The sequence below is a fragment of the Eupeodes corollae genome, chromosome 3 (assembly GCF_945859685.1).
Source record: "Eupeodes corollae chromosome 3, idEupCoro1.1, whole genome shotgun sequence".
Lineage (NCBI taxonomy): Eukaryota > Metazoa > Arthropoda > Insecta > Diptera > Syrphidae > Eupeodes > Eupeodes corollae.
In genome coordinates, this window is record NC_079149.1 from 125218342 (window position 1) to 125232905 (window position 14564).

Below are 14564 nucleotides of genomic sequence, written 5' to 3' on the forward strand. Positions count from 1 at the left end.
AGAGGAGTCTTTAAGGACCGTTTCTTTTTATTTTGTTTATTAAGTATAAAATATTGTGAACAAAAATTTTTCGATTTCTTAGAAAACATAAACATAGGTAACATTTTTTTGAAATATTCAAATTAATTGCAAGAAACTAAGATTTAGTTTAATGAGTTAGAACACTGCAAAGGATTTTTTTCTAATGTTTCAATTTGCAGTTTGATTTATAGACTTTGATTAAACTAAAGTTTAAATATAAGTTTAAATAAAAATATTGTCACCAACTTAAACATCAAAAATGTTTGGATTACTGAGAGCATAATGGTCGGTTTCATAAGCTTTGCAAATTATAAATAAAAAACACTTGACAGAAATAATTTCTGTCTCGATTGTTTTAAAACAAAATATTATATTAGATTTAAAAAATCAAGTGTACGACTGGAACGCATGAACTTGTTCCTGATTTGAAAGACTCTGTTTTCAAATAGAACTTATTTTTCTTAATTTAAAAATTTAACAAGAATATAGTTTTGTCTTCAAATATTTAAATGTTAATCAATTAATTTGTTTAATTTATTTTGTATACATAAAATAGTTCACTTACCTTTTAAAAATATTTTCAGTACGCCGTTTTTTAGAGCTTATTATTATACGTTTTATAATTAATTTTTGTAATAAATTATTGACCCGTTTTGAGATATCGAGTTTTACAAAATATAATTTGATTTTTTTTTATTTCAAATAGTAAAATTTGACAAAGCTCATCAAACATTATAAAGACGGTTTAAAAGTTTTTTAATAAAACCAAATATTTCATTAGTTTTTGGGAAGACTTAAGAAAAAAATAAAGATTGTATTAAGGTACCTTACTGAAGCAAAACAGAAACATATTTGTATGCCAAGAAAAACATATTAGAGAAAATTTCATAGAAATCTTTCGATTCTTTTTTTAGAAAATTCGAAATTTTATGTTTTGCCAAAACATTAGTATGGGGCCTAAAGTAGTGCTGAGGAAGAGGAGAGGCAAATGCATGGAATCAGGTGATTCACTTTTTTCGACTTTTCCACCATAGTAATGTAATTTTTGATTAAAAAGTCTAGTTCGAAATTTTTACAAATGCAATTTGTAAGAAAATAATAAAGAGATTTGAAAAAGAAAATAATTTAAAAGAAAATAATAAAGAGATTTGAAAAAGAAATAAAATTACAACCATACTTTAATGACTTTAACTTTTTTTATAACATAACGTTTTTGAAACAATAAATCGACGATGATTTTGCAAAATAATTTTCCAGAAAATATTCATGCCGTGCAAATTTTAAGTTTCTGGAAATTCTCATATTAGTTATGTTATGATGACTCTTTATTTGACTCTTAATGAAGTTTTGAGCTAACCTTGAATTTAATACTTTCATAGTTTTGAAAAATACGTTTTTGATGTTATTTTTAGTGCTGATTTGAAATCCAACATTTTGATTTTAAGTACATGTTAGCTCAAGTTTTAAAAATACCCATTTTTAACATTATTTTTCATATATTTCAAAAACTTTATAAGATAGAATTGTTGTTATTTCCGTTTCTTCCTCTTCTGTTGGAAACCATTATAGCACAAACGGTTCGGCTTTTCTTTAAGATTAATTTAAGATACGTGAATGCTAAGTACATATGGAGATTTTTTGAAGACGTTATAAAAAAATATAAATATTTCATTTGAATATTGAAGAAAGTTATTATAAATTTGAAAAACTATCACAAAATTGATCAAACAAATACTACTTCATGAATTTACAAATGGACTCAAAAAGTCTTTTCTGTTTGCTCTTATCTGAATTTTAAAAAGGAATATCACAAAAACCTTACGTAAAGGCTTTCCAGAATTTACATTTACAATTTGGCATATTACAAAAATATAAAAGCAAGCTTTTAAGGTCCTAAATATGACGTTAATACTGTGGATCGCACCCCAGTTTCTTTTTAAAATATTAGTGCTGTATAAATATAAAATAAACGTGTTTTGTACGAAAAAAAAAAAATTTTGGATTTCAATACATACGTATATGAAATGTCTTGTTTGTAAAAAAATGTAATTACATTCAAATAATGCTTAAAATAAAATCAGGTTGTGAATTTGGAGTTTTCACTATTTTGAATTTTCTCCCTTTTTGATTTTTGAATTATTTGAATTCTCGATTTTCTATAATTAAATTTTTGGGTTTTTAATCAGGATTCAATAAAACACTGTTTCAAAAAATAGATTTTAGTTTACTGTCACTTATATTGTTTAGTTTTCTCAATCCAAACAAAAGCAAAACAATTTTACAGCTGATAGCTTAGGTCTTGACCCTAAATCATAATTATTTTGAATTCATATTCAACATTTCTTCTATTTTTTCGTCCCCTTAAATGTCAATTTGCTATTTTTGTATCGTTTCTAACCTTATCAAACTCAACAAGAGTTAAATTGAATTCTTGCGTGGGAAGTTTTTGTGTTTTTTCGAAAATTAACGTAACGAGGACATTTTAATTTGATTTGTATTTCTTCAATGAAATTTCAATTAAATAAAAGTTTTGTTTTTAGTCAGAAAACTCTCTTATCCTAAATCTAATGGAATCAAGAAATTAAAAACAAAAAATAAATTAACACATAAAAAAAAAAAACAAAATTTACCCACGCAACTTTTTCTTAATACCTAATATCAAAAAGCTTTCTTCTTCAAAGTTACACCTTTACAGAAAGAGTTACAAAAACAGCGTACAGTAATTATCCATCCAGAGCTTACCTAATGTACCTTACATAGAAAAGTGTAGGTTGAAAAATAAAATCCATTTTCAAGGTACCTATACTGCAAGGTACAGTGTCGTCGTAAGTTGGAATATATAGGTTTATAACTTTTCCGGGTCTTTCTATGTTGATGTTGTAAATTTAAATAAAATGTCTCATTTTTGGAATACGAAAAATAAGAATTTTCGTTCGCTCGCGCGCAGAGACATTAATGGCAATGGCAATTAAATCAAGAACATATATTATAGCAGCAGCAGCCCCGGCAAGGTGTGCCACCCGCGATAAAAGTTTTTATTTAAGCAGGTTAGAGGGTGGTAGGATGGTGGGGTGGTGGAGAGAGTGCATCATTATCGTTCTATTGTTTTGTTGCTGAACAAACTACAAGAATCAAGAGGATTACACCAAAGGAATCATGGCTGTATTATTAAAATCTTCTTATCCCCAGTTCACCGGGTACGATATCACAACCAGAAAATTTATAAACGGTGTGGCATGGTGGAAAAAGGAAAGGTATACATGCATAAGGAAGATCCTGCGGCAGGATACAGTATTCTAGCATAGATATTTTGTGCAACAGAATAATATTAAAGTAGACAACGACGACGACGACGTCGACGAAGGATGATCATACACCTCGCCTTGAAGTTGTGGAGCACCCCAGAAACAGCAACAGCAATATAATGTTTTGACATTTCTAAGAAGTTGGCTTTTGGTGCTGGCTTGGCTGAGACTCATATAAAGGCATACATAGTTATAGAACGAAGGTAAAGTCTAAGAGAGAGAAAGAGTTGAAAGAGAATTTCCAAACAAATGCCAGAAATTAAAATTAAAATTTTATTCTGCACTTGAGCTAAATCAGGAACTTTGTGTGTTCGGTCCGTATACATTATACAAAAGGAGCAATGAAGTGTCGGTCTAGGAGGTGCGGTATATGTAGTTGGTTGTTGGTTCTTGGTTGTGGCAGGAAGGCCCATTGCGATGCTATATATGTATATGGAGCTCTTTCTATATAGTCGGAATGAAGGTAGGGACTTTAACTTAAGTAAGATAGGAAGACATTAGGGAAAAGTTACAATGATTATTACGTTGTCATATGCGGATGTTGCAACTAAAAGGTCCTTGCTTCAGTTTACGAGGATATATGTATGTAAAATTTAGGTAGGAGGAAGTTTTGTTTTGTTTATAAAATGCTGAAACATAGATGACGCAGATTTAAAGGTGTTGAAACTGAAACTGAAATAACCTAAATGAGTTGTTTTGTATATGTTTTAGAAAAGAGAGACGAGTTACCTTAATATAACTTAAGAGTTATTTTAATTTCCTGAAATACTTTTTTTGTGTCAAAAGCTCTTGTTTGTTTTGTTAAAGTACTTTGGGGATGTCTGAGGGGTCAGAGTCATAGTTTAGTTCTGTACTGGAATAGTCGAGGTTAAAAATGTTTCAACATAACTAAGGCTAGGATGTGACCTACACCGACTACTTCCTTTTTGTGAACTTTGAAATAGCACCCTGTGTAGTTATTACCGCAATCAAATCTTGCTGAGAACTTCAAAACTAATTACATGCACATATTTCTCGAACTTTTTGTAGCTACAGCATTATATAACATTACATACTACTCAGCACATAAATGCACAGAGTCTTGAGCGACTAGACTATAAAAGGTGATAACAACACAAGCAGAGTGACGGAGGAGAAAGAACAACATACAGAAAGAACACTTGAGAACAGCACCTGATAGATTTTGAGATGGTTTTCGATCGCTAACTGATGCCTGATTTCGGTGATCGATCTAAACCGATGTTTTATCAGTGACTAGACTGTTGCAAAATTTGTGTAATTAGTCTCAATTTTTCAAACCTTTTGTAAAGGATATGTTCTTAAAGTTCTTGGATAAAGCATATGGGCAGTGCCCTAGCTACGATATTAAAATTGTTAAGGAAGGTTCCCAAGCTAGAAAGGAAAAAAATCTTTGGTGGAATACTTTGGAAAACAAACTACCCGGCTACACTTTCAATGACGGATTCAGGCTTATCGATTTTCTGTGGGGCGATATTTTACAGTAGCCAGTACGTTTTTGTCATTTGGAATTCTGCAGACCAATCTACCGTCCACCAGATTGAACTTATTGCGTTCGACGCAACACTCTTCCGGCATCATGGATGCACGAACTTTCCGATGAACTAACATCAGCTCGGACTACTACTTCGCTGTAGCAAGATAGCAATTTAGGTTTCCAGATTGAAGGCTAAACAAGGTGATGCTGGTAGTGGATACAACGTCGAACAGCTGCAAATACAAAAGATTGCCCAATCCTTTTACTATCGAGTGATAAGAAACCTATTTAGAAGTTCTCTTTCACCAACAAAATGTTTGTAGAACCAGTGGGAACATTGACAAGATGCAATCAGAAAAACCGGCGTTGACGTTCAGGGTTAAAAACCAGCCACGAACAACAAAGCTTGGGTTAAAAGATAAGTAGATAAAGGTATATAATATATATATAAATCTCTTAAGGAAAAGCAATTCGGAAGGTTTAAAGTAAGTTTGTAAATCTAAAAGAAAACCTTCTTTTTGGGTATTTGATGTACAAATTTTGAGAATTATAATAAAATAATCATCATCCACTGCGATACGTGACTTAGTTTATACTTTCAACCCTTCCAAATTAAAATAACCTAATTTAACTTCCAAAAGTATTCAACCGACGATTTTTCTTACCCAGAAATTCCCCAATTAATGCTTGCCATAAACGTTCGTTCTTTGATTTGAGTTCGTTAACTCCTAGTTTGTATTCAAAACCAGCCATATTATTTTGTACTTAATTTACTTCCGTATCTGTAAAGAAAAAAAAACGAAACAAGAGATGTTTAGTAGCAGAAATGAAGTTCGAAAGTTCTATGAGCAAGTTAAACGAGACTCACAATTGCATAAGCCTCCAACCAAAGGCTTAAAAGACGAAAGTTAAAACTTCATAGTAGAATAGCAGTCAATGGTAAGGTTATGAAGACTGAATAACGGCGACTTAGAACCAAAATCTACAATGATGCTCCATTCAATATGGACTACCAAAGCCAACAATACGATCTTCTCAACTTTGACTAAGTAGAGATTGTCATATCTAAGCTGAAGTTAAACAAAGCTGCTAAGAGTCGATGGCTTGAATGCCGAACTGCCGAAATGCGGTTGGAGCTAATTTGGAGCATGAACCAACTTATCTGTAAAATATTGTCGAAAGAAATCATGACTGCTGCATGGAAACTGAGTATTCTTTTCCCCAAAAAAGGAGGACAAATGGAGACCTCTTAAATGCACCAACTTCAGTGGAATCAATCTCCTTAACATCGGCTAAAAGATGCCGTAAAAAATGAACGTCTTAAAGCCTTCATCAACAAAATGATATATATCAAAAAAGTTCACAGTCGATCGAATATTCACATTTTGACATAAATTAGCCTCCATTTCATCTTTTCATCGATCATCAGCATCTAAAGAAACGAATTTTATGGAGCCATGTCTAGTTTTGGCATCTCTGTCCAACTGTAGTCTGTTTACGTAGGGTGAAGAATTCACTCTGCTCTATAAAGATTGGAAAACTTAACCCAACAACATTGGAAAAAACACAAATCCAACGAAGGTAAGTGCAGGAGAATATGCAGCGACGAGGGGTTCCTTAATGTCTTGAAAATTTTATTCACTCCATATGCCAGAATTTTGGTAATCGACGAAGCCGTATAACCAAAAATGAGGTTTACCCGTAAACGCAATTTGTTAGATGAAGTGATCTGTAAATTTAAGCCACAGATTAATGTTTTTTTTAAGGGGACATTTTGACAATTTAAAAGGAAAGGTTTATGATGCATCGCCAAGCCTTACTGAAATGAAGTGTCACAACTGTCAAACAACCATTGAAACTTCTTATGCACTTAAAAAAATACCCTTTACCTTCTCTCAAGTGAAAATTGTATCTTTTTTCCTCATCTTCTTAATTTTAGAACGAAATCCACGAACACAACAATAAACTACAGAAAATACAAATATTCATCACAATAATAATTATTTTAATTAAAAAGGACAAAAGTTTAAAAGAAAAAAAAAACTATTTGACGATTGGAAAGCTCCGACGACCTTAGCCTGATGTTGATGGTTATGGTGCTGATGACCATCCATCAATTTCACACAATGCTAATCATAGCCTTGTCCTCATCGTCATCAACCAGCCGACCGACAACGAAGTACGCTATTTTAACCATCAGAGAGCCTTCCTGAGTTTGAATAGAAAAAGGACAACAAAAATGGAAAAAATTAATTGAAAAAAGGCAAAATGAATTCAATTTTCCATACCAACAATAAACAAATTAAAATGAATCCCAGGCTTGCTGTTTTCTTATTAAATAGGTTCCTAGGCCGTGAAATATGCGCGAGAGTCAGTGGTAGCTGCCCTTAGACACTACAGCGACAGCCTCGAGAAGAAACCCCATTTTAACATCCGAGACTTTCGTCCGTCACTGTTGTACAAGTACAGCCTCTCTGATGCGTTACTCGGATTCGAAACCCCTTTCCATCATCCATCAGGAGGCCATCATCATTAGTAAGGACATAAATTCCTTTGGTACAAGACCGCGTGAAAAATCACTCAACATATAACAGTTGAGCAGCGAGAAGGAGCGACTCATACACAAAGCGTGATGCGGGGTGGATTCAAAAGCCTTTATAAGTGGAAAATTGCGCAAAAAAAAAAGAGAATAAAAAAAACACGGAGAATGGAGAAAGGAGCAGAAAAAAAAACGTCAAAAAACGTATAGTCAACCGGAGGCCCATTTGTGTTTGAAGTGTGCGCACTTGGTATGAAAAAGTAGCGTGACGGAGCTTAAAAAGGACGAAAATGGGGACACAAAAATATAAATGGCAGAGCCAAGGTCGCCATAATCACTGAACCAACTGCGTTCCACCCACACACCATCTTTTCCTCTCAACTATATACGAGTACACCCATTTGGCAGAATATGCCTCCTACAACCCTCCTCTCCTCCTTCCGAGATTCCTTTTCGACCATTTGACTGCAAAGAAATACTATTACTATCTATATATGTACTGTACATAGGTATATAAAATGTTATACAGGACACTTGAGGCGATAGTGCTGCCGCCTGCAGGGCTAACCGTCCTTGTGGATACGATGTTGCATATCAAGAGGAGAGGTTTTGATGGTTGGTGGGTATATTTTAGTTGTTGCAAAACTTCCGGTTGAGAACAATTTTTTTTTCAAATTCAGATTTTACAACTATATCAAGCCATTTTTATTGAAAAGGATAACAAACCAGGATTTGTTGGTATCACCGAAGGCTTCAATGACTAAAGTGCTAATAGTAAACATTGAGTGCTTTTCCGTTGAAAACACTGTCGAACCAAGTTGAAGAAGAAATTTTGTATTTAACTCATTTTTCTAGTGAAAAGAACAGAACCAGAACACAGGACACGAAAAAGTAAGTTAAATTCTGATTCTGATGATATCCTGGAATGCAATCGAGTTAAATTCACATTCAATTATAAACGAATGGATTTTCCTTCTCAAAGGACCATATTTTTGGAAAGTTAATCAGTCGAAAGTACATAAGGTACCTTCACACACATATTTTATGTGTATATTTTGAATGTTAACACAATATTGCTCTGTGGTTATATTATGGCAATGGCAGGTCTCTAGCTGGATGGAAATGGAAATGGACAGGACATGGCATGGCACGTGTGTGTATTAAATTTTATATGTACGTATAACTCTGCTCAGCTGGTCAGGATATGTTCAATGAACCTGAATTAAAATATTGTATAAAGTTAAATATTAAATTTTGCAACATGACTTGACTATGTACATTCGTTTATGAAATACAAATATCACTGTGATTACTGGGATATATGAGGGTACATGAATTGGGTTGGTTGGACGTATGAAGTTTTCTGATGGCAAAAACATGAGTTTTCAAATTTTTGCAGTGATATTTCAGAAAAGTAAAATAAGTGATTGTGTTTTTAGAAGATGGGCTGCTTGCTCAATTAACTTTTACCAATTGTGTTAAAATCTGAAATGCTGTAAATACAAAATGAAATGAAGCATACATATTTTGTGAAGACCTATAATGACACTATATATGAGTGGAACAAAATATCGTGCAAATCCCAGATGAAGGATTTCTGTCAGAACTTTAAGTTTGGCAAAGGTTTTGATATTTTTGGAGACCCGTTGTGATTTTGGTCAAACGAGAACAAAAGTTTCCATTTTTGTGCGGATATTTATTTCTTTTTATTATAATGATATTGGTATGGTTAAATTATGTTTCGAGCAAAATATTGGCTATTGGTTTATGATCTTGTGGAATAGCCATCTGCATTCCAACTTCGGTCGTACGGAGATATATACAGAGATTCGTTCTTAAGCCGTACTACGCGAATGTAGAATGCCTTTTCCTAGCAATATTCAGGAATTCAAAACGAATGTGCACCGACGCACGTCTCCTTTCCAACCCTCTCTTGTTTTCCTAGTGCCCATACTGTGGCACCAACATATTTAAAACCACAAATCGTTAAAATTCATATCTTCCAATTTTCAACATCACTTTTAAATCACCATTCCCTCAAATGCGGCAGTTTTGCTTATGGACGAATCTACTAAGGTGAAAATTTGCTTCATCACTGAAGATGATTGACATTTCTTACAACCATTCTAAAAATTGACGGCGCTTAAATTGATCAAGAGGCTTTAGTTTTGAAATCATTTTCACCTTGTAAGAGTGAGATGTGTCTGTATTTTGATTGGAACACCCATTTTGATAATAAGGTTAAATAACTTCAACGTATCTTTCCATAAATCAAATTGAATTGGTCTGCAATTAAGAAATGTCAAATTAAATGCAAAAAACAACATGACGTTTAGTCAAGATCAGCCCTTAAAATTTAACCATCGGAATAATACCCACGTTTTGTTGGAAAATCTATCCATAGTAGAGTAGGATTTTACACGAATAACAAAAACAATATCCATAGTATGAATAACACCGATAAAAGTTAGAGTAGAATCTTACTATATATGGGTTTTTGACATTTTTACGAGTCTTGAATGGATCTTATGTGATTTCGTTTTCAAATATTGGTACTATTGATATTGCATTTCTATCTCGATGGCTGTGTTCGTTGGGTAATTGTGCATTTGGAATCATGTGTGTTTTCCATTGGGGAAAAAATAAATCTGTTGCTGTTGATATTTTTTAGTTTTCTTAATGAAAATGGGCTAACTGGGATTATTTTGCAAGAGAAAACAATAGAAAAGATAATTAAGTTTTTCTTTGTTTCCACCAAAGGTTTATCTCAGTTTAGATTAAATAAATCTTCGTGGTGTTTCCACCGCACAAGAAGATTTAAAAATGATTAAGTTTGACAGCACCTTTTAAAATGCAAATGGTGTTTCAATGTTTCCATTGTATATATATTTACTAGTAAATATATAAACAATGATGTTTCTTATGATGTGCAAGTAAGATTGTTCGATTCGTGTTAAACTTTGAAAAACTGAATAGTTCAGAACCATATAAGAAAATACTACCTAATCCATGTTCATTTTTTTAATTTGATTAAAACAAAACTATCTTTTTTGAACACAAACATGCAAATAAACATACGATAATACATTATCTGTAAAACCAACTCCTCCACACAGGTTTTTCTTCACTAATTTTGACTCGACTCCAATCCCCGACCGGAGTCGAGGCGAATCAAGGTCATTTCAACTCGATTCAGGTATGCAAAGAATTTAGGCTCGCTTCAACACCACATGTTAATGTAGTAGTCTACGAACAAACCCCCTGCTTGAATCAATTGTTAAATTATTTTTTTTAATAGAATCTCAATTTCCAGATGTTTTCTTAACATTTCTTCTTGAAAATTGTTAATTTTATTAGTTTTAGTTAGTTTTTTTTTTTGCTAAGTAAATTTTAACTTTTGATTTTCACAAAACTTTCTTCTATTTGTGTGTTTTTTTATTATTATTCTCACAGATCTTCTTTCAGTTGTACCAATTTTTAAATAAAACAATCTTTCTACTGCGGATCGTTTTGTTGGCAATTTCTCACTGTACTATATACTCGTATATAATACTAAAAAAACGCATTTAATGAAATCTTATTTGGTCCTTCCATATTTCTTTCACTTTCTTCTCACATGTGTAAAAAAACGTCAGTTCACAAAAAAGGTTTTGAAGATCGAAATACAAATACAAATACATATAAAATATGTTCAATATTCCAAAATTATTTGAAATCAGCTTGTACGATATTTTAAGTTTACATTGCATATCTTAAATTTATTCTACGCAACATGATTCTAAGAAATTTAGTTCTATACAACTACCAAGTTACGTGGCGTGAGGGTTAGGAAGTATAGAACTGTCAATCGCTGCCTGTGCAAATCTGAAGTTTTTTTTGCACGGATACTGCTTCTTGCAGGACAAATCTACCAAGAGTAATTCTTGTCATGAAAGCTGCTTTCCCAAACTTGCCATTCGGATTTGGCTTAAGACTATAGGTCCCCTCTATTTCTTACAACATTACTAGCAAACAGGAATGGTTAGGAATTGAAACTCACTGGGTCCGAGTTTTCGACCAGAAATATTTAAACCAAGTAAGATTCTTTGCACTTACTATCTCTGGCGTACCACAAGGTTACCAATTAAGTCTTCTTCTTTTTATTATCATAACCATTAATAATATGGATTTGATTTCTAAATATTTAAAAATCTCACTTAATGCTTATGAAACACCTTTTTTCAAGTCTATTACTTTAGTAAGTTGGTGCATGATTCTTGGATCATTCAACTTAAACTCCACTTCAACTAAAACCTAACGAAAAAAAACTGCATTGATTTTAATATAAACAAATGTCAAATGTCAAATATCGAAAGCTGCTAAAAAATGTACCCCGTAGTTACATGCTTTCTCCATAATCAACCCATTCCCTTTGTTAAGGTTATCCGCGATTTTTGGTTTCAATTCACATTTTTCTTGGGAAAATAAAAACCTACACATGAACCACAATAAATAAGTTAAACACCCCAAATATCTCAAAAAGTAGCTTAACACGCAAATTATCAATTGCATAATTTTATAACTTTCTTATATGACAATTTGGCATATTGGAAAAAATAATACTTACTTTAAATGGTTCTCATTACGATTTTTGGTATATTTTTGCTGCACATTGTTTTCTGTTGAAATTATATAATATTTGCTACGGCTTTCCTAATGTAAAACAAATCAATTTATTTGTTATCTTGATCTGTCAAAATATGAAATTAACCTAATTTTTGGCATTCCATAGGACCAAAAACATTGGTTTGTTTTTAGTTTAAGATTAAATTTACAGCCCTGGATTTTTTCGGATATTTTACCAACGTCTATGCACTAAGAGTAATTAAATTTTCAGCTGTCATCTTAACCGAAACCGATACAAGATTTATTTTCATTTGGAATTTATTTCTGTCGAAAAGTTCGAACAAATATTAAACAACCAAATTGAACAAAATATGGATTCATAAAGATTATCTTCTTCCAATGAAAATGAATCAAGTTTTGACATATTTTTTTTTGATTTGATGAAAATTCTATTTAAAAAGAAAAACAAAACTCGAGTACAAGACTTTGATGTAAGTTTCAAATTTGTTTCATTTCTTTTTTTCAAGCTTTTATAGAATTTTAAAAATGCTAAGTTGGAAATTCAACAGCTCTACATCACTCTTTAATATGTAGATACATAAAGTAACACTAATAATACAATGACATCAAAAAACAATTCAAATTGTATTTCATTTCCACATCATGGAAAGCCTCATACATTTCCATTTGAATTAAAACTTTCATTAATTTGTCGATCCAACAAGCAAAGCCTTGAATACCTGGATCGAAATCTAAATTTAGACTCGACTCGATTCTTCAATCCACTCTTCTGGTAATCAGAGAAAGTATGGAATCCATAAACGACACCATTAATTCAACTGCCATTTTGTTTCAGTTCAAAACCCACCTCCGGCCGCCATGTTTATATTCATATTCATATTCAATCAGCATGTCCGTCTTCTTTCTTTATCTTTGTTCTTTGGTAATCGGAAGTAACTGTAGCAGTTTGTGAAATTCTTGTGCTCAAGATCGCCATTGTCTGGAATCGAAAATAATAAATTAATAAATAAAATTATTAATTTCGATGTTCAGTATAAGAAAAATCTATTAAAATGTTAAGCAGTTGATTAAGGTTAAGTTAGTGCAAAAATATATGAGTTTATTCCGAAGTGAAGTGCTTTTATTTGTGTGTATAAAATGTGAATAAGAATTCATGTTTTGTTCATTCATCAAAAAGCTCGGTCGGTTGGTTCGTCGCACCATGTCGCGTCTGTGAAGTGTTCATTGGCGGTTTAGTTTAAAAAATTGAATGCGGTCTCTTTAAGGTGATTGGTTCGTGTCAAAAACGTTAAGAAAATTCATTTTAAATGCATTTTTTTCGTAAAGTTATTAAAGTTCGAAATTCTATCTCCCGATATTAGCAACATAGCACAATTTTGATGTTGATAAGTTAGAGGTACATATATATATTATTAAAACATTATTTATTGAAATGGGTAAGTAACTTTATTTCGCTTTATAATATTTTATTATGTTTATAAACAATTAGAACTAAGAACTTCGAAAACAATGAAGCTTAAAATAAAAAAGTATTTTACATCTTCAAACAATACCTACGATTTTAAGGGGGCGATTCAGTCTGTCCCTAGTCATAAAAACAGTCTCTCCTACTACAATCTTGGAGAGATTTTGTACTATATTCGTAAGAATTCCCTTGTATTCAAAACTAGTCATATAAATAAATAAATCAAGCCCTATTCCAATCTTAACGCATTAATTCAACAACTTTAAACAAATGGAGGATCCAGATGGGGTCATATTATCTATAAAGCTCATACAGTATAAATCTCATACAGCAAAAACTGTATCTACCTACAGATTTACTAGTAATTTAACCATATCACCAAAACATCGATTTGTAGGTATGTCAAAAACAACTAAGATTTTTCTAATGATTCACAAAATTAAAAAAAAACACAATTATTGTCCTAAATTATGTATAAGATCATTTCTGAAAAAAGCTTGAACAAGAGATCGACTATTTGATCTTTAGTTGCTTTTAAAATCCTGAAACTCGTCTTCAGTTGAATAAATCTAGTTTTTGAGTTAAATTTGCTTTGGATGCTCTAAAATTGAGAAAAATGTATTTCTTTGTTAATAATATTTTGAAAAGTTTTATGACAAACAGTATTTTTTGGAGTTGGTCTTCTAGCACCAGGTCCATTTTAAAAGAAAGCAGACTGAAAATCATAGCAATTATTGACTCCCAGAAAAACCAGAAAATTCCATATATTAAATTCTATTTTATTTAGCTAAAAAAAAGGTCAACATTTTTAGGGAAACTTTAAAATTTTTGACTTTGGTCACCTGTATTTTTGTAGCGTGCTCGCATTTACTTCAAATTTTATTTTGCGAAAAAGCTACATTTCAACACAATTTCCAACATTTCTGAATGAAATGCATCCGAAACTCCTCTAACCTATTTTATTTAAGCTCGTATAAGAGGGATATTTAGAAAACTGTTGAAATATTGGAATGCTTTCAGATGTAGTTAGTCTTCCAAATTAAATAGTTAAACAAATTTTAAAAACTAAAATTATCACTTAAACCTTTGAAATAGTATGATATTGTTTTGTCC

The 14564-nt window shown here is 31.9% G+C and overlaps 1 long non-coding RNA gene across 1 annotated transcript in view; it reads right to left on the reverse strand.

Moving 5' to 3' along the window:
• Positions 1 to 12346, reverse strand: part of LOC129949435 (uncharacterized) — a 72093-nt gene extending 59747 nt beyond the window's left edge. The window contains exons 1-2 of the long non-coding RNA XR_008782038.1: positions 12111 to 12346; positions 11967 to 12052 (exon numbers count right to left, since the gene is read on the reverse strand). This is a non-coding gene — a long non-coding RNA (uncharacterized LOC129949435). The remainder of the gene's footprint in view (positions 1 to 11966; positions 12053 to 12110) is intronic.
• Between the last annotated feature and the right edge of the window lie 2218 nt (positions 12347 to 14564).